Source organism: Piliocolobus tephrosceles, chromosome X (genome assembly GCF_002776525.5).
Source record: "Piliocolobus tephrosceles isolate RC106 chromosome X, ASM277652v3, whole genome shotgun sequence".
Lineage (NCBI taxonomy): Eukaryota > Metazoa > Chordata > Mammalia > Primates > Cercopithecidae > Piliocolobus > Piliocolobus tephrosceles.
In genome coordinates this window covers 75,594,336-75,613,158 of record NC_045455.1, presented here as the reverse complement: position 1 = coordinate 75,613,158, position 18,823 = coordinate 75,594,336, and the positions used below count along the sequence as shown (strand labels likewise).

At 35.0% G+C, this 18,823-nt stretch overlaps 1 protein-coding gene across 3 annotated transcripts in view; it reads right to left on the bottom strand.

The window, feature by feature from the left end:
• Positions 1 to 18,823, bottom strand: part of ELF1 (E74 like ETS transcription factor 1) — a 114,467-nt gene that overhangs the window by 69,161 nt on the left and 26,483 nt on the right. The window contains exon 1 of one of the 3 annotated variants that reach the window (XM_023208890.1): positions 15,851 to 16,055. The exons of 1 other annotated variant lie outside the window; for it this stretch is intronic. The gene's annotated coding sequence lies outside the window, so the exon portion shown is untranslated. Of the gene's footprint in view, positions 1 to 15,850; positions 16,056 to 18,823 lie in introns of those variants that run through there. One more of the 3 variants, XM_023208893.1, reaches the window with a different exon arrangement.

Here is an 18,823-nt window from a genome sequence, read left to right as displayed (position 1 = left end):
AATAAATAAATAAATAAATAAATAAATAAATAAATAAATAAATAAATCAGTGTTGTCTATATTCTTCTGGACAAGCACTCTTTAGGGACCTATCTGCCAGGCACTTGTGGGTAAGGGAAAAGGGTAGGAAAGCAACAAGTAGCAACAAGACTTTCCCTACAGGTGATCACAATCTATCAACTAAGGCAAATGCAAATCACAGTAATATGTATGCTATAGCAGAAGTGGGCAAAGTTCATTATCTCATGTAATTCAGTAATTATTTACTATGTCCTATCTCTTAAGATTATAAGCTACTTGAAAACAAAAGACATAATAAATTTTTCTATATGTTATTAATAAACACAATTTAAAAGAATATTAAGTACAGTGTGTGTTAAAAAGTCAAGCTAGGTCAAGATCAAAGGACATTTTATTTTCTTAATTTTTACTTACTAAAATTCTTCATTGAGACAGTAAAAGATTAGTGTTTTCATATGTTTGTTTAAGCATTCTATAGAATTTCACATGATGCATGCATGTGCTTCCCAGAACCAACTGGTGGTAGGCCAAGCTTCACTGACTATCCTCAAAGGGACATACATAACATGTATTTTTCTGATTCAAACTCAGAAATTCATCATCACCCCCCAACAAACAGTACAAAAAAGGGAGGTCTCACATTAAAAGGACACTCAAAAACCCTATAAACTATTTTCCACATGTCTACCTCAGTTTTAATAAACAAAATAACTATTTGGTTCTTCTAAAACGCCTTAAAAATTAAACTCATATAGCTTCATAATTTTTCCTTCAATCTTTAAAAATTAAATCCTTAAATCTGACTTTGATCATTTAGATTTATTGTTTAAAAAGATATAGTAACTTCTATCAATTTTCGGCTAGAAAAACTGTTAATATAGAAACTTTGTAAGATATTCCTAGAATGGCCAGATCTAAAGTAAAGTCCTATTTGTGAAATTTATTGCTCTGCTGACAAGACAACTGCAATCTATAACCCTCCAATCACTGAGGCACAGAAAACTTGGTGACAACAGAAAATAATACAGGGAAAAGCAAAAAGTAATAAAGAGAAGTATTATTTCCATTTATTCAGTGGAGATACCAGGACCACAATGAAGGGCTAGACATTTTTTCCAGATTAAAGCCAAAAGTAAGAGATTTTTGATGCTTAGCAATCTAAAATAATTAAGCTCTTCAGCTACATTTTTTAATGGACCAATATGTTATCTCCACTTTTAACTAGGATGAAAACACTAATAATTTCACTAGGATATCTCATTTCCATAAACAGCAAAAACGAACTGGGGGTGGGTGGAGCTCAAGTAGGAAATAACTTTTATAATAAAATTATCTTAGAAATAAACCATAAAGGCAACTTGTAGAAAAGATCCACATTATAGTTCTTTAACCAGCTTATGATTCTAGAAAAAAGAAAATAAATATCAGGCACATACTTATTCCCCCAACAAGTATTTATGAAATCTACTATATGCTATTTACTGGGTATACAAAAAAAAAGACAAATAAGATATGATCCTTGTCCCAAAGTGGTTCAACATCTAAAAAGAAAAAATGTAAACAGATAACTATAAAACAATGTAAATAAACAAGTCAACCAAAAGATGATAGAATAGAGAGGGGTAAATACCTGTGAGAACCTGAAAAAACTTCATAAGTGACATGTGGGCTATTTCTTTAGAAATAAGTAACATCTATTTTTTCCAAGGAGAGAACATGAGAGGAAAGGGGGTGGGGGATATTCTAGGAAGAATAAGCAAAGGTGACCCTAAAAGTTAAAATCACTGAGAAATAGGTAGAATAGTAATTTAATGAAAACAAACCTTTTCCCTAACATTAGGGATACAGGTTCTAGCATCAGAACACCTGCATTCAAGTTGTAGTTGAATGCCATTTACTAACTGTATTTTCTTAGATAAGTCAATCTCTATATTCCTTTCCATTTCATTTTTCATCTTGAAGTTGTACCAAATAAGAATTTACTTTGTAAGCTACAAAATGCTTTACAAATACATAAAAGTCAATATACTGATATACTAATACATAAAAGTTAATAATTAGATACTAAAATTTCAAGAGCAAAATATTAGCCTAACATTTCAGTGAATTTATGCCATATATATGAATTCAAATGCCAATTTTTTATTGCCTAAAAAATGTTCCAAAAGTAAATACCTTTTAAATATGTAAAAGATATATGTTCCCACTAGGTGCTGTAGTAAACATCTAATTGCCACCACATGATGCATACAATCCATATAGTACCAAACAAGCCTACAACATCCCTTGAATCAACAAGTGACAGAAGTTTAATGAAACTAGCTTTATGCTTAACTGGTCTCCCCAGTGGCAAATTAAAGCAGCACTTGTACATCTGTGTCTCTGTTCCTCTCATAGTGGTTTAACTGACAGGAAGCAGAGAGTAAGATATGGCACACAAATGTCAAGTATTTCCTGCCTTCTCTGTTACATCTTTATGTCTTGTTTTATAAATAGTCCAATAGTTTGTGTGAAAATATATCAAAGTACAGTAGCAGAAATATATAAATGGTGAAGAGTGTTTATACAAACAGAGCCAATAAAAAAGTATTTTGGTCTTGGGATCTAAGATTCAATATGCACACAAAGACTCATTTATAGTCTTTTGAAGAAGTATTCTTAGGAGCAAACACCACACAAATTAAGATTTGAAAACCGCAATGACTGAGTAAAAAACCAAGTGTCTAAACAACAGAACAGGCCCTCAAACTATTTTACCCAACTGTTTATATGAGTAACACTTGACCACCTTGATATGAGCCCCCACAACCCCTGCTATCCCTATCAAAAAAAAAAAAAAAAAAACTACCACAAAAAGACAAAAAAACCTTTAAGCAACTGACTATCAACAAAGCAGGACTAATAACTTGCATCTTTCATCTTCGGTCATTTTTACCATGGCTTCTTATCAGCACTCTCCTGGATTACAATTTGTATCCCCCAACCAAACTATCTCTACTCCCTTCTCACTTCCTGTACATCCCAAACTTGGCTCATGTTATTTACTCATATATATTCAACTATATACAACCAAATAGAACTCTGTTCTCCATAGGTGAATCCTGCCTGCTTCAAGTCCTGTTAACCAAACTTCCAGTTAATTATAACTAAGGGGTGCTCATTTTTCATCATGCCAAACTGCCTCCCAAATTAATAATCCTTAAGAACGAATTCAATTCATTACTCATATGATTCATATTCTGTATCATAAACTTGGGCAAAATGCAGCTATCTTATCCATTCATATTGGTCAATATTTACTTATGCTAGAATAAGCATAAGTTGCCACAATTACAATTCCAGCAGGGTTTAGTGCTATTCCATTCTAGGTCAATGTCCAAAACCTCTCTTCATATTTTACTGCACAGAAGTCCATCTTGAGCTTCCTGTAACCTCTCTTCCCTAAATAGAACTTAACATATACCTAATAATCACCTGTAAGCATGGTAGTAGACTCCTGAAGTAATATTTCTTAAATGAGTGGCTTTGAAAAACAATTTCATTTTTACCTAGTATTTTTCAACCAGAAGAATCTGGCTCATTCTTTACAGGAGTCTAAGAGTTATTAGTGCCTTCCTAGCATATCTTTAGTATATCTCTGCTCTCACTGGTAAATGTATTAGCTAAATTGTCCCCAGTATCTAGGGAATAAGGAGTAAGTGCTCCACGAACCATGAAGGAAGAATGAAGGAAGAACATCCATTTCCTTACACATTAGCTCCCCTCCCCTATTCTCTGGCTCTGATGCTTAGTGAAATAACCCTAAGGGCGGGGGGGTGGGGCGGGGGATGGACGAGGAGGGAGTTGGGGAGTCTCAGAGCAGCTGCGGAGAACCTAGTGTCCATCACCTACCCAACAATCAAACACAGTAACCATGTGTAACTGTTCTGTTCTACCAAGGGCAGATAAGTATTACATCTTCCTTTCAGTTTATTCTTAAGACTAAAAGGTTGTAAATTATCCTATAACAATCTGCAAGTTTTTCTCTGATCTACAGATCAAAGGATCAGGCACGATGTTCAGTTTGCAACGAAAACATTTTGAATAAAATAATTTACACAATATACCTTACGTCTAAATACAAACTTTTTAAGTTGCCCTTCAAACTAAAACACATGTAACATTAATTCCAATGAATTACTCAAAGTTAAATCTAAAATCTTATTTTTCCTTACAATTTAGTATATACATACATTTTGTATAGTATATTTTAAAACTTTATATACACAGCATGCTGTATATATTCTTCCAGCACACTTTAACAAGTTTATCTAAGACATACAATTTTGAATAAACACAATGGCTATTTGGAAAGGAATTTTAAACATCAAACCCTCCCTGGAACTTGGTACTTAGGAAAATATTAAACCTTACTCAAGACAAGTCATGATTATTATTAGGCTCCCATTATAACAAAGAGAAATACCTCAAATGCACAAAGCAGCCTATCTTCAATGATGCCGCTCACTAAAAGTGTTCCTCCCCTGCTGCAGGGTACAGATAATACACCTCAGGAACGCCCTGTGTAGAGGTCTTAGCAGGAAGCCCAAGGGACTCAACTCAACAGTAGCCTTCTAACCTGCTCATAACTAACTCATTTCTTTAATTCAGTCTGAAGCTAAATAATATGCAGCAACTGAAAGCTCTTTCAATTAAGAACACAATGGGAAAATGTAAATCAGAAAATGCCTAAAGAGAAATTGAGTCTACTGGAGGAATTTCATTTGAAGGTACATTCCACATATTATTATTATTATAAAGTACCTTAAAATGATTGATACCACTGCCAATTCCTTTTACTGTAAAAATAAAATTGCTGTACAAACATCCCTTAGCCTACTGGAGAAGACAGTAACTGCCACCTTCTGCCTTTCAACTTCCCTTTTCTTAATGACAAAGGCATCCACTAAATGGAAGCACTGAGGCTCAGAACCAACGCCTTCATTTTCTTTGAAGAATGCTGATTTCCTCATTAGAGAGGTGCCAAAAATAGAAAAATATTGTGTTATAACCTTATATTTAACATAAACTTTAATAAAATTATATTTCTGCCATATAACATTTATTTAATCCACCCCTAATTTTTAGACATTTGTATTATTTCTAATGTTGCACTATTAACAGTGATTCACAAAATGTAATCCTCAGACCCACAAAGGATCCAGAGACCCTTTCAGCGGGCTCCTGAGATCACAACTCTTTTCATAATAATGGCAAAGTATTATTTGGCTTTTACACTGTGTTGACACTTGCCCTGATGATGCAGAAGCAAAAAAGGATGAAACTGCAAGTGCCTCTGCCCTGACCAAGGCTACACCCTCAAGCCACGAGTCTACTCCTTACAGCCGGGCACTCACATTTTAAAAAGGCGACTTCACTTAAGAATATCTTTGAAGAAGAGTAAAAACTATTTTCTTGAATCTCAACCATTAAATACATAAGTTTTTAATATTCTGAGTGATAAAACGGGAGGTACAAATAAAGTACTACTTCTGGCATAAACAGAAATAGCATTGTTGTCTTGAGAAAAAGCATTTATGCTATTATTCTTCGACGTGTGAGCTTAAAACTAGTTGCTGCTTTCATGAAATGTAATTTTTACTTAAAAGAACTAATTATTATTCAGAATTGGATATCTGGCAGAAATTTTTCCAAAAATTAATAAAGTATGCCCATCACGTCAAGGAAAACAACAGCAATTGTCACCAATTATAAAATGCAAGCTTTCAACTGAAAATCAGGATTTTAGAAAACTTCTATCTACTGCTTTGACTCTGTTGGCTTCTTAATGCATTTAAAAGGCTTTTCTGATGAGACTGGTGTGATTCTGATACTATGTCAACATTTGCAATACACAAATGACTCATGCACGATGTTACAAAATCTTGCTTAGGTTAAAAAAAAATCAATCCATTCAAAGTACAAGACAGACCCATGGATGTTAATGTTACAGGGGACAAAAAGTTCATTCATAGGTTTTCAGAATCTCATTGTTCTAACCTTTAAAAAACTAGCATTTGTTGATGAGCTTTGGTGTAGTATCAAAGAATATACACAATTATCTGAAGTGGCCATTAAAATATATCTACTTTTTGCAACTAGACATCTGTGTGAGGCTGAATTTTCTTCATATTCTTCAACAAAAGCAACATATTCTAACAGATTTCATGCAAAAGCAGATATGAGAATATAGCTGTCTTCTGTGAAGTCAGCGATAAACGATTTACACCCTTCTCGGTACAGCTTTTGTTTTGGAAAACATATTTGTCTTTTTTTGCACTGTGTTTTTTCAAAAAAACGGGGTCCTGCTGTGTTGCCTGGGTTGGACTTGAACTCCTGGGCTCAAACAATCCTCCCACCTCAGGTTCTCAAGTAGCTGGGCTTGGGTCACCGTACCTGGCTCAAACTTGTCCTTTATAACAATAATTATGTTAACATGTAATGGGCGTATTATTTTTAAATAAATACATTAATATTTTTCAAGTTTCTGTTTTAATTTCTAACACTGGTTAATATTGGTAAATGCAACCCACATGAACCAAAGCTCTTTGGGAGCCTTAATTTTAATAGTATAAAGATGATATAAAGAGCACAAAGCTTGGGGGAACAAAAAGTGTAAGGTTTGAGAACTGCTACACAATCACAACCAATGATTCAAATACCCTTATAACTCAATCTTTGGTCCCATCCTTAAATTTTCTTAAATTTTCTACCAAGAACTGAATTCTATCAAAAGGCACATAGACTTTCCAAGCATTTGATATCATAATGCCAACTGCCCTGCAGAAGATTTTTTAAGTTTATACTGTTAGCAACAGAATACCTGCATGGACATTTAATGTCATTTGCAACAACCCACAATACTTGAACTATTGTCAATATGATGGATAAAAACACAGGGGGGTTATTTGACTTTAATTTGCATTCCTTTGCTACAAAGTTTAATATATTTTAATTTTAAAGATAATAATTTAATATACTTCCCAATTTTAAAGAATTGGTTATTCTTTGTGGAAAGGGCTAGGCGACACAAGTAAATAAATGGTAAAGGTGACAGTCTATGATTTTTCTCATTGGAAAAAAAAAAAACTTCAAATTAATGTTTTTACTCTAGTTGTCTGGTTTAGAAAGCTTGTGTTTTTTTAACTTTAATTTAATAATGTAAAACTCTAAGAATGATATTTAAATTACTAGTTGCAATAGTGCAGCAGCTCTCTAACTTTTTGGTGTCAAGATCCCTTTATATTCTTAAAATTTATTGAGGACCACAAAGAGCTTTTGTTTTCCTATGTCATATTTATCAATATGTTTTTTACTCATAGGATATTATTATTTATTATATGCCCTTTAGAGGAGTCTTTTCTCAGAATAGCATATTGAAACAAAACTCTCTGGGACTTTTTCCTTGATTAAAAATAATGCTATTAAATATACATGCTTTGGGCCAAGCATGGTGGCTCATGCCTGTAATCCCAACATTTTGGGAGGCCAAGGTAAGAGGATCAATTGAGCCCAGGAGTTTGTAACGATAACAACAAAAATCACTAAAGATTCAAGAATTGCTATCATTACAGTAAGAATTCTAAGGAAGCTACATGAAACACTGATCAGGAAGCAATATGAAACACTGAATATGCCAGTAAATCTGGTTAGACGCAACAATCTATTAGCTACTTAAATGTTCATGGATGTTAATACTATACTAATTATTTTATGAACGTTTTTGTTTTGAAATGTGTTTTTGAAAAATATTTGAATATGGGATAATTCTGAAGATGAAACCTAACTAAATTACTTCTAGATAACTAAAGCTCCAATTTGTTAATGGATCTCAACTGGAAATTACTATTTATCCATCCAGAAGTATGCCTAGATCTTCTTAGTTATTTGGGACAGACACACAGTCTTATAACACTTACATCTGAATCTACCCAATCCCTTTCACTGAAATAGGCAGTTAACTTTTTTTTTTTTGAGACAGGGTCTTACTTTGTTGCCCAGATTGGAGTACAGTGGCACAAACATGCCTTACTGAAGCCTTGACCTCCTGGGTTCAAGTGATCCTCCCACCTCAGTTCCCCAAGTAGCTGGGACTACAGTCATGCACCACTATGCCCGGCTTATTTTTGTATTTGTAGTAGAGACAGGGTTTCATCATGTTTTGCAAGCTGGTTTCAAACTCCTGGGCCCAAGTGATCCAGCTACCTTGGCCTCCCAAAGTGCTGGGATTACAGACTTGATTGAGCCACCATGCCTGACCCCATTTTTAAGTGATGCAGAGTTTTCATTTTTTTGAGAGACAAGGGTCTCACTATGTTGCCCAGGTCTCAAACTCCCGGGGTCATGCATTCCTTCAACTTCAAGTTCCCAAGTAGCTGGGACTACGGGTGCATCTCATTGCCCCTGGCTCTGATGGAAACTTTATTTGCCACTTTTTTTTTAAGTCAACTTTTACTACCAGTCAAATTAAATATTATTCCTCAAGATACTTATAATATGGGGCAAAAATAAACTACAGCTTACAGATAAAAATGTATTATGAGGCTAGGCGCGGCAGCTCACACCTGTAATCCCAGCACTGGGGAGACCAAGGTAGGTGGATCACTTGAGGTCAGGAATTCAAGATCAGCCTGGCAAACCTCGTCTCTACTTAAAAAAAAAAAAAAAAAAAAAGATAAATTAGCTGGGTGCCGTGGTGGGCACCTGTAATCTCAGCTACTTGGGAGGCTGAGGCAGGAGAATCACTTGAACCCAGGAGCCAGAGGTTGCAGTGAGCTGAGATTCTGCCACTGCTCTCCAGCCTAGGCGACACAGCAAGACTCCATCTCAAAAAAAAAGAAAGAAAGAAAAAAAAAAGAGTATTATGAAACAGTTAAACCAAAGAGGATTCATCTATCTACCATCTAGCTTTATATTTTACCATAGCTTGTTTCTGGTTTTTTGGGGGTTTTTTTGTTTTGTTTTTAAGAAAAAAAGGTCATCTACAGTTAAAGCCGCCTCTAATATCCCTCTTCAGTCTCATTTCATCCCTTCTTGGACTATTCTAAGTTTGATTTTATTTTCTTCTCTCTGTTTTAAGAGACAGGTTCTTGCTTTGTCACCCAGGCTGAAGCGCAGTGGTGCAATCACATTTCACTGCAGCACTCACTCCTGGGCCCAAGCAATCCTCCTGCCTCAGCTTCTCGAAGTAGCTGTAGCTACAAGAGTGTGACATCACACCTGGCTAATTAAAAAAAAAAAAATTTTTTTCTACTTGTAGAGACAGGGTCTTGCTATGTTGCCCAGGTTGGTCTCGAATTCCTGGCCTCAAGTGATCCTCCCACTTAGGCTTTCCAAAGTGCTCAAATTATAGGCATAAGCTACAGTGCCCACTCATCAACTATTCTAAAATTGATATCTTCCCTGTTACATACTTGCATAACTTTATTACATATATATCGATACAGTAGGATTGCTTTTATATGCATAATTGGGAACAGGTATTTATTAAAATTTATTTTTTATTCAAAATTATGTTTGAAATAATTTAATTCTAGTTAAGAAATCACAAGCATACTGAACTGTTTTAGGGGTCAAATATATTGTTGTCTACAGCTTACTCTGAAATGCATCAACTGCCCATCTGTTTACGGTCCTGGTGGATTTTACACCCCAGGGCAATACACCATAGAAAGATTCTGAATGGGTTAGAAGTCATCATTGGCAGGTATCTGATCCTAGGAAAGATAATGAAGATTTCTAAATTACATTAAACTATCTATACTCTGCAAAGCCTTCACATCCCTCAATGTGAAGATACTGCTCTAGAGAACTTCTACATTTATGTTCCAGAGAACCATGTACAAGTGTTCCCAAGCTGAAAATAGTCTAATGCCATCAACAAGAGAGAATAAATACATTCTGGTACAGACAAACTATGGAATACTATATTGCAATGAAAAGTAAGATAAGTCACAAAGCTGAATGAAAGAAGCAAAGTCACTACAGAATATATGGTGTGATTCAGGTGTATAAAGTTCAAAGAGGTAAAACTATAAAGAAAAGATTATCACAAAAGTCAGCATAGTAGTTATTTTTTAAAGGAAACAAACATGAATAGGAGTGGGGGCCTTCTAGGGTAATAAACATACTCTATATTTCTTAACACAGGTTGTTTCTCAAGATACTTATAAATATGAGGCAAAACTGTTTAAATAACATTACAAAATGTTTACCCATGTTGTAACACTTTATAATTTTATTTAAACTCTATATGTTTTATATATTCTCCTACATGTGCATTTCATTTTTAAAGAAAAAATAATGAATTGCCCCATTACAATACTAAACTCTTATTTAGTATTTTGATATAAAAATAAGATGTATATAAATCGTTAAATCACTTCATTTTAATAGTTTTATTATAAAATGTTATAGCTTTACTATTTATAGGACTGTTTTCTAAACCCAGAAACTAATTTTCTTTTTTTTTTTCTTTTTTTTTTTTTGAGACGGAGTCTCGCTCTGTCGCCCAGGCTGGAGTGCAGTGGCCGGATCTCAGCTCACTGCAAGCTCCGCCTCCCGGGTTTACGCCATTCTCCTGCCTCAACCTCCCGAGTAGCTGGGACTACAGGCGCCCGCCACCTCGCCCGGCTAGTTTTTTTGTATTTTTTAGTAGAGACGGGGTTTCACCGTGTTAGCCAGGATGGTCTCGATCTCCTGACCTCGTGATCCGCCCGTCTCGGCCTCCCAAAGTGCTGGGATTACAGGCTTGAGCCACTGCGCCCGGCTAATTTTCTTTAATTATATTTAGATTTTTAAAATTGCACCATGTAACAGCACAGACATAATGATCACTATATGACTGGGCATCTATCATGTAGATACTGCAGCATGTAAAGTCACCCTGATGCCTGCTACTTTGAAGAGCTTCTAATATACAGAGTAGAACACAGGAAGAGGACAAATCACATGAAAACAAAAACTTAAAAAATAAAAACAACTTCTCTCAGTGGTTACCTTTGGACAGCAGGACTGAGAGTGAGAAGGGGTAGAGGAGGGAGGCTCCTTTTCATTACAGACCTATGAATTAAATTTTGAATGGTGTGCATATATCACTTTGATAGCTTTTAATATAAAAATTGTTAAACCAATCTTCATACAAACTATGGAAGCAAGAGGGCTCTGACGATGAGGATGATGTTAATACCTGGAAGAGAAGGAATCAAAACGTTTCTGCATAGAAATTTGTACATCTGAAGCTCATCTGCATAATTTCTCCCTCTCTGTCAACAAAGCAAATAGCACACAATGAGTTACTTTTCTCATATAATAACTTAAGGTGCTTAGAACCATGACCAGAAAAGACATGTGTAGTATTGCTCAACAGCCACTTTTATTATAGTATACAGTTCATTTGACAAGACACAAAAAACTCTCTTGTAGGTTCTCCATACTAATGGAAGAAAAATTGTTCAGATAGTTGGAAACTGTCCTAATCATTGGAGTTGACTCAATAATGTTACTAACTTAATTTCAACCATTTACATGAAGCAGCTCTTAAGTAAAGGAGCAAAATATTCTGGTTAATTTGTGAAAGCAATGATTATCTTCAAACAATTCAACTGAGGGGACTTTTCTTCTCATTTATACAAGTCAGTGAATACCAAACAATGAGATGGAATGTTAGGCAAACCTACAAATATGCAATCAAAGATGCAGTTAAAATATCTGCAGAAGCTTCAAAACTCATATATAAGCATTACAGGGTTAAAAAAGGTGACTTCCTCCCAGACTCAGACAAGTACATACTATCACACTGGTCTTCAAGTCGCCCCTGCCCCCCCACAAAAAAAAAGAAAGAAAAGAAAAATATCACAAATAATAATAGTGTATTTCCCAAGAGAGAAGAGCTTTCAAAAAAGCTATAAATGCCACCCTAAATCAGTAAGGGGGCGTTTTTCCTAAAGCCCCAGGAATAAGAGGATGGAGAGGGAAACCAAGAAGCAACAATTAGAACCAAAACAACTAACACTGAAGAGTTCACTGAGAAATAAAAAATAGGTTAATTTCATTAAAAAACAAAGATTACTTTATTTATTATGGTCAATATGGCAGTAGGTTGCGGGGGTGGATCAGAGAAAAGGAAAGAGGGATAGCCACATAGTTGAACAACATATAGCACAGCAAAAAAATGGACTAGAGAAAGGGATAACTAGGATGGGAAAGGAGCCTAAATGGGTTCTAATACTGATAAAAAAAAAAAGTACCCTAGTTGCTTTCCTTCCTTACTAGAGGCTATGGGCTTCAAAATAGCATTGCTGCCTAAAATGTCACATATTTAAATGCAAAACAGCTAATTCCTCTTCATAGCCTTAAACCTGTAAACTCTCTTTCTGAAAGTGTGGCATATAAGCACCTACATCATAATCATTTAGGGTACACAGGAAAAAATGCTGATTGTTTAAGCAAATCCTAGGCCTAATGAATCAGAATTTCTGAGTTAAAACTGAGTGATTCTTTGTTACACCAAAGGTTGACAATTACAGCTTTAAAGGTAATACTATCAGATAGTATTACCTACAACACGCAGACACCAGTCAGAGATTAAGCTGAGGGCCAAGTGCTTTTTAAAGATGTGCCATCTTTAACTTCAGCAAGATAGCCAACTGAATTTGTCACATAAGATGGCAAAAAAGAGTAGCCAAAGGTTTAATACAGCAAATAATACCTGTCTACTCATATGTGCTTGGTACTTTGTCAAAGGTTGAAAAAGGCAGAAAAAAACAGAATAAAACCTCTCTCCTCTCAAACAGCATATATTCTTATTCTTACTGATGAAGACGCTCTTCTTAACACAGAAATGCTATTCGACCTTCAACATTCATCATTCTTTCAAGATAAACTCTCCTGAGTATTCTTTCAGTCCTCTTTTATCTCTAGGCAATCTGAACCTGAATTTACCTAGTCAGTGGTTGGTCCTATTCTTTACTTCACTTGTTAACAAGCCCGTTTTCCCAACAAGAATTTCAGTTTATGAGGATAAAGTCCATGTTCCTAGCCTTTTGTGCTTTTTGTTGTTTAGAACAATGATGGCCACACTGTGGACGATTTCACACTGAATTGAGTTAGGGCACTCAGACATTTAGGAGATTCAGCAGTTATGCATAAACTATTAAAAATCCACATTTCAAACCTATAGAATTTCCAACCACCCCAATAAAACATACCAAAAAGTTAACAGACAAAAGATTTTGTAGATACCAAACAATTCTCTTATTTCAAAGGAGGAGGAGAAGATGTGACAAAGATAAACAAAATGAGATTAACTATCTTATAATAAGGTCAAATTTAAGATAAGTGTAATATGAAAGCTTAGACACCTCTGGATTTTGTAAATTCACACGTGTGCATGGTGGCGCATGCCCGTAATCCCAGCTACTTGGGAGGCTGAGGCAGGAGAATTGCTTGAACCTGGGAGGTGGAAGTTGCAGTAAGCCAAGATTGTGCCATTGCACCCCAGCCGGGGCAACAAGAGAGAAACTCTGTCTCAAAAAAAAAAAAAAAATGAGGTAAAACTAAAGCAGAAATAAAACTGTCTTTATATCTAGAAGTTCAAATTAAATTCCCAACTCTTTATATTTCCATCTAAAGCCATCTTCAAATAAGCAATGTCATGAACAAAAAAATTCTAACACTGAAATACAAAAAGTTGTTGTAGAAATAACATGAATGCATCATCTTTCTGATGAAAAAGAAAACTAACTACATTTACAAAATCACTGGTTGATCCATTTGGTTGCAACTTATCACCAAGATTATCACCAAACATCTTAATTAAGGTTTTATTTACTCTTAAGGAAATACAGAGCATTTCAAACAAAGCATCACTTGTTGTGGACTGGCACAAGCAGTTCCAGACTGGGAAGCCATTAGGTACTGCATGACCTCAAGCAAATCACAGGACCTCTGTGGGCCACTGTTTCTTCATCTATAAAAGTGAGGCAGTTGGACAGTCTTCGGTCACTTACAGCACTAAAGTTCTATAAATCAGTAATTCTAAATTTAATTCTGATGGCTCAGTTCAAACTTACATTCAACCTTATGGAAGGAAAAACGTGGAGAGGGAACTACTTAATAAATTTTTCTGGTCTTTTCTTGGTTCTCTTTTTTCCCCCCCTTCTCCCTTCTCCTTGAAGCTCCACTTCAGTCTTTATCACATAAGAAAATATATAAACAATATCTATTTTACTTAAACTGTACCAGCTTCTTAAATTTAAGAAACCAATTTCCTCTACTTCTCTTTAATAAATAAGATCTTAATTATGCCACTTATTTGTGTGCCTCTTGATTTTTCTCTTATGGATCACTACCTTTAAAAAAATTTTTAAAAAAATAGAAAAGTCTTCATTAGATTTTTCACACAGACCAGACTAGAGGTAAATACAGCTTTTGCTTACTCAAAGGCTGACTACACCAGCAATATACAAACAAAGATGATAGCAAATGGCTCAGATGAGTTGGTAAAATGTCCGCTGTGTCTTTCTATAAGACCGCAAAATTGAGATGTTAATATCAACAATCAACAAAAGAGTAAGAAATAATAACTGATTGCCTTTCTGTCTTCCCTCTAATCTGACAGGCCTTCAAGCACTTAGAAAGTGCATAGCAAATTCTCAAAGAACTAGCTAAATATCATTTTGGTCAACCAGAAATGATTTGGCAAGTTTTATATCCAAAAACTTTATTTTTTGGAATCACTGCATATTCCAATTTTTATCTTCATAAATGTTTCAGAAATAAAATACTACTGCACTGAGCTTTACAGAGCACCTAGGACTTTAAGGCACAGCAGGATGTATACTCACCAGCCAAAATCTCGTAACTACAATGACAAGTACTTCAGGAAAAGACTGAGCAATCTTTTCATTTACAGAAGGTTTTTTATTCAAAGCAAGCAAATTTTAAGAACAGTAATACAGAAGGAAGGCCAATACTCATCACCTTTTCTTTTCACACAAAATTGAAATAACCACGTTTCCTCAGAAGACAGCTTTACTTCTAAGGTTGTTACTCAGAACAAGTTTCCAGTGTGAATTATAAAATCATTTTTTTCCTAATAGTAAATGAATCATGCTAGTCTTTCTTCCTCTTTATTTAATACTAACTTTTACTTGTTACCTAAATAATCTAATATTCATTTTTACTTATTATCTAAATAATCATTCACTTTACTTAAACTTCTATTGGGTTTCCAAAACGAAATGTGTAATACAATTTCATTAACTTTAAAAACAGAGAGGGAGGAAAAAAAAAACCGTAACAGTCAATGAGCAACACCTTATGACTGAGTTGTCCCAAAACTTCACCCTTAGCTAAAATGCCAAAACAAAGCCACTGCCCCTGGATTAACATCCATATCACACAGGAATAATACGGTTTACTTAATTATAACTTCGACTACCCCAAAAAATACAATTAGATTCTTTAAATTAAAATTTGATCTTAGTTTGCTTTGTGGTTCTTAAACACAAACAAACAAACAAAAAACCTCTTTTATTCTTAAATTACTTAGGAAAAAAAAATCACAAAGACATAAATGCTTTAACAAGAAGATCTAAAACTTTCCATAATTTCCGTGCTTTGTTTCCTCCTAGCAATTAAGTTCAATCAGGCATGTGACTGACCACACACATTTTATCAGAGAGTTAAAGAACACATTCAGCCATGTTCTTCGACAGGTAAGAATCACCCTCTGTTTATCAGCTCAAGAAACAGCCAGAAGCAAACGTACAGAATCGGAACAAGTTACCTTCAAGTATTCTTTCTCTATCGTCTTTTGGGCTTGAAAATAAAAAGCAATCCGACAAGTTTTAGCTGTTAAAATGGCTCCTGTAGATTGGGGAAGTGGTGTCTGTGCTTCAGCTTATGAGTCATACATGAAACCAAGTGTTTCTAAGGGAGGCACGCCCATGTTGCTGTGGACCCAATTATTCTGCTAGGTCAAACATGCAAATCTGCAGGTAAAAACGGTATAGGAAAGTGGGGAAGAAGAGGCAAGGAGCAAGATCTACCTTGATTAGACCATTACTAAGCTCATATTAACTGCCATAATTTAAAACTAATAATAAAAGAGAGTAAGAATCTAAAAGGGAGCAAAACTAAAAACTATATATTGTTTAAAAATATAAAAATCTCAATTTTTAAAAGTTACTTTACTGGTATCAAATAAAACTGTGAAATGAAAAAAGTGTGAAAGGGGATGGAAGGGAGATAGCAAACTCTGTGGCTCCTAATGTAACAATGGACTGGTGAGTACAATCTGGCTACTCATTAACCCTTTTATGAAAGAGCTATATTGCTGCGTAGTCTGGAAAGGCTAGCAAACTACAAAGCCAGATGCAGATCTACAAGTTCACTAAACAGATAAAATCCACTAGAAAATTCAAAGTTCAGTGGAAAAGTAAGTGTGAATTAAACTGGTTTACAGACTTTTTAAAAACCCATACCCCAATGTTAGAAAGTAGAGTCCAACAAAGCAAAATGATTTTAAATAAACCGCAAGCTTATAAAACCCTTTTTAAAAATTATCGGTACGATCATAGTTCATAACTCTACTACTTCCAAATGATAGCCACAGTTTCATTTACCTTTCAAGCAAAACGTTCTATGTGTATTTCAAGCCTCTTGTGCAGGCACCCTGCTACAGCTCTGCTGCACTTGTGGCGAGGCCAGCCTAAGGGGACAACTGTGGCCAGCGAAGCTCTGCCTTCCAAGTCAGAATACATCTGACAAAGTGCCCAAAGCACTGAAATATTACTACACTTACTTATCCTGGCCTCTGGGTGAATATACTTATTAATTTATTCTAAGAGCTTAAATTAATCAAAATGGCTTGAAAGCACTAAGTACTTCCAAAGCGCGTGAAATGATAAATGCAGCTCAATAGACAGCCTTCGTCCTGGTATCTTACGAAAAGTAAATAGGATTTAGCAAGGTTTGCTCCCTTTAGTTAATTAGTTGGGAGTTTATTCTGGCTTACCAGAGGCATAGATGAGAGCACAAGCTGTCACTGACTTAGGAACTTTACAAAATGCTGCAAAACTGCAACGATTGTGAACCGACTTTCTGCCTATTAAGTGCCTATTTATTCCTTACACTTGGTTTATCTTTTTACTGAAAAATAATCTCCATGGCTTTACAAACTGTTAATTAAAAATTTGTTAAAAAGAAATATAGATCATGTCTTCTCCTGTCAAATGTCATATTTAGCTTACTTTAGCTCACTTACACAAAATGACTATTCAGAGCCCACGCACCAAGAAACAAGGTCCGCTGAGCAGTCACGGGAGATTCACTTGTTCACTGGAAAGTTCCCCCCCAAGTCATTTTCCATATCTGAAATTTATTTTAGATAATATTAATGTAAACCTAACAATGTGATAATCTTCTGTTGGCTAATTAGAAATAAAAATTGTAACGGGTAAAAGAGGGGAACGGTATTATAAAAGGATGTCAGAAAAAGTGAAAGAGCTGATAATGACATTAAAAAAAACCCACCTTATAAAACTAAAAATAAATATAACTTTAAAAGTATTCGATATGAAGCCATTATATAAGGTCAGTAAGTTGTAATATTCCCTAAGTATATTACCATACACTAAGTGCCTCCAAGTCAGCATCAGTGTAAGACAGGCCTTCGAAAGCCAAAGTGGGTAACAACAAGTGTGTGAGATGTTTTATGAAGAACAGATACCTAAAAGGATAAGCTTCTGCTATTGAGAAAATCCACTTATATAAAGCACCTCATTACTTAATAATGGCAAATATTCCAAACATAATTTAAAAGAAGTACTCTGGCCACCAGTAATGTGAAGAGAATTAAAGGAAAAATAATTATACCTCTTCAACAGAAACAAATATCTTAGCTGTTCCTAAGGAGATGACTCCAGAGCTGCCATTACAAGATATTATCCCTTTGCCCAGGAGTGCCCCTATTAGCATTATTCTATCACCTACAGGAACTGGATCCTTGTTCTTATTCACAGCCCCAGTAAGTCAATCTCTGCATATGAGAATATCAAAGAAAAAAAAAAGGCAAACTGTTTGACACACGTTCTAGTCAATCTATTTGGGTTTGAATCCCAGCGCTGCTACCTATTAGCTATGTAATCTTGGGCAGTTACTTAACAATCCTGCATCATAACTTATTTATCTATTATTTAGCCTAATAGTATCTACCACACAGAGTATGAAGATTAAAGTAAGTCCACATACTGCTATCCAGACTACATAAAGCACTTTCACAACTCAAAAACAGGAAAACAACCCAGCTTTTTCAATGGTCAAATCTGAATAGACACGTCACTAAAGAAGTGATACAGATGGCAAAAAAGTACATGAAAATATCTCAACATCAATACTCAATAGGGAAATGCAAATTAATGTGACAATACCACAACAAAACTAAACAAAAACCACCGATAATACCAAGTGTTGATGAGAACATGGAGCAACTACAACTCTCATATATTGCTGGTGGGAATGCAAAAGTTTAGCCACTTTGGAAATAGTTTAGCAGTTTCTATAAACACACACTTACCACATGATCCAGTAATCCCCTTCCTAGGCATTTACCCAAGAGAAATGAAGATACATGTCTATTTTAAAACTTCTATGCAAATATATATAGCAGTTTTATCATTCACCAAATATTGAAAACTCAAATAATGTCCAGCAATGGGTGAATGGATAAATCCATGTAATGGAATGGTATAATATATCC